A 2,875-nucleotide genomic window follows, 5' to 3' on the forward strand; every position below is an offset into this window, starting at 1 on the left:
TCAGTAATTGTGGCTGGAGGGCTCCAAAGTGCAGGCTCAACACCCAGGCTTAGTTGCCCCTCGGCATGGGGACTCTTCCCAGACTAGGGATGGAAACCACATCCCCTTCATTGACATGTGGATTCTTTACCGCTGGACCAACAGGAAAGTCTGAGATTGAGTTTTAATATAACTGAAAAGTGTCAGGAAATCATGGACTCAAAAAAAAAAAAAAATGCTGTGGGTGGGAAGTGAATATTTGACATAAAAGTTTCAGGGGGTATTTGTAATATAAGATAACTTTATACATATGTCTCTACTCAGTTTAAACTTTTTTTTTTTTTTTTGCCTTTCGTACTTTCTTTGTATTTCTCAATAGTTGCTTGACCCAACATCTTTCTGTCTGCTCTATACAATGAAAATACAAACTAAATGAGAATAGAAAAAAAGCATTAAATTGTACCAACTACAAATCTGTTCCCAAATATACTTACCGTAAATAAAATACACATTTCACTAAGAGATCTGCAGAAAATGACTGACTGCATTCTGGGAAGCGTCAGGAAACCTAGGCGCGGCTGACATTCATGGGCGGAGCTAAGAGGCTTCGCACCAATCACAGTTTGCAGCGGGTTTCTGCTGGCCTATCTGTGAGCTACACGGAGCGCGACATGAGCGTCACCTGTGCGGGACTGACTGGGAGAAGGGAGAAGTGGCTCTAGCCTCGACACTGAGTTCATTCCCATCAACAGCCTATACAGTCCGGTTTCAAAGAAAGTAAACACGTTAAGGTAAACAGTAGAACCCCGGACACATGTTCTGGCTGCATTTATGTGGAACTCTCTGGCTACAATGGGCAGTCGTGAAGAGGTTCTTCCTCAGAACAACGTGGTCATGGGACTCAGACGACCCAGCAGGACTGAGGGGAGCTGAGGACTGGGGAGAGGCTCCCTCTGGTTTCAGGTGGAGGCAATCTTCTCAGCCACAGCCCAGGGCCCTGCAGTCCTCTCCTCGTATAATCTGGCGCAGCACTTAATGAAGTCTTCCACTTGATGCCGGAAGTCCTCCTTGTCCCGCAAATGATGTCCCGCAGCTTGGATAGTCAGTGGATCATCAAAATTCTACAGATCAGTAAATAAAGAGTTTAATCCCCAAACAACAGCCTTCAATGTCCTCATGGGGGCCCAGCCGGTGCTATCGATCGAATGTTCTTTCAGTCACCTGAGACATATCTTCGCCCGTCTCTGTGATGTTGGGGTTCCAGGTCCCGGGCAAGCATTTCCGCTTTGGGAGGCACCATGTTGCATGCATCAGGAGCTTCAGTTTCAAACTGAATTTTTCCACCCTGGTAGTAACCCTCACCTGGGGGTGACAGTTGGCTGAAAACAATGAAGTTTGTTTGGATCAGGAACATGCACTTTACATGTTCAAGGTAAATTGGCTTCAAGTTCTACAACCTCTTTCACAAGCAGCCTGTCCCTCACGGACACCTGCCAAGCACAGTCAGAGGCTGTGGCTGACGCCTGGGACTCTTTGAGACCGTCATCCCGCTTCAGCTTGCTTGCCAGCATCAGCATCACTGCCTCCTTTTTCCTGGGCACCCCAAAACAGGCGAGGTGGGCCTGGCGCCCAACACCATGCCCGGCCGGTGGGCAGCGGCGAGCCGCGGCCCCTCACACCTGCACCGGCTCCAGATGGCAGGACCGGGAGTCCAGGATAAACTATTAATAAACCAACTGCATAAGACACTGCAAATAATTAGTGCTTATGAACTATTAAGAAAATGTTTCAACTAACAAGATTGCGGTAAATATATAGAGCTGTTGTCTTCATGAGTCAGTGTTCACTCTCGCTTTTAAGAAGGAACATCTTAATTTCTGTTTGAACAGTGCAACCTGACAACTGGTTTACATTTATTTCATTTTTTGTCAGACACTTTAGTTTAAAACTCAGCATGTGAGCCCCTCCAGTTTTCCATAACTCTTTTGCAGTTTTTCCAACTGTGGAAATTGTGGAAAAATAAAGTGTTCTCTAGAACACACCCACATCCTGCTCAACTATGAACAGATTAAGAAACAATTGTCAAGAATTCACAATATCTGTTACTTTCCTAGAATGGAACATGTTGGAGTACCTTTGTAAAGTATCACTGGGAATAATATACCAATAAAGCTTTTTATCTGCAGTGGTAATGTATTTGTTTCGCTCTTTAAAGTTTAAAAAAACATCTTCAGGTATATTATTTCATTCCAGCCTTGAGCCACATTGAGAAGGAGACTTTATTGCTTCTTCATTGCAGAAAAAAGAAGTCAAGACCAAGAGAATCTAAGTGATTTGCTCTAGGTCTGAATATCTAAACCCAGTCTTTGTGCTTCAAATTAAATAGGTTTGGTTTTCTAATTTAATAACCTGTTAGCATCTTTCTTCCTAAGAGATAAATCTTCCTTTCTTCAGACAGATCTAATTTGAAAGAAAAGTGTTAAAGAATATGGGAAAACATTGGATCCTAACTCCTAGAGAAGGGTTATCCTAACATGGACAGTATTTCCTATGACTCAACCCTGGTATTATTGTCAAAACCCTGGATTTTTCTCTTGCTTCTGTGGGACAAGATCACTATTTTTCCAGAGACAAGTTGGTTGAGAGAGAGGGTCTATTACTGAGGAAGGCAGATCATACAAAAGAGGCAAAACTCTGGCAAAGAAGGTACTTTGGGCAGGATCCAGAGAGCACTGGTCTGTGAGCAGCCAGGTTGCTGCCGCTGCTGCTAAGTCGCTTCAGTCGTGTCCGACTCTGTGCGACCCCATAGATGGCAGCCCACCAGGCTTCCCCATCCCTGGGATTCTCCAGGCATGAACACTGGATTGGGTTGCCATTTCCTTCTCCAATGCATGAA

The 2,875-nt window shown here is 44.5% G+C and overlaps 1 pseudogene; it reads right to left on the reverse strand.

Moving 5' to 3' along the window:
- Positions 1–938: 938 nt before the first annotated feature.
- LOC105004349 lies at positions 939–1,556 on the reverse strand (annotated as a pseudogene).
- Between the last annotated feature and the right edge of the window lie 1,319 nt (positions 1,557–2,875).

This window comes from Bison bison, unplaced genomic scaffold, assembly GCF_000754665.1.
Source record: "Bison bison bison isolate TAMUID 2011002044 unplaced genomic scaffold, Bison_UMD1.0 scf7180017864473, whole genome shotgun sequence".
Classification (NCBI taxonomy): Eukaryota; Metazoa; Chordata; class Mammalia; order Artiodactyla; family Bovidae; genus Bison; species Bison bison.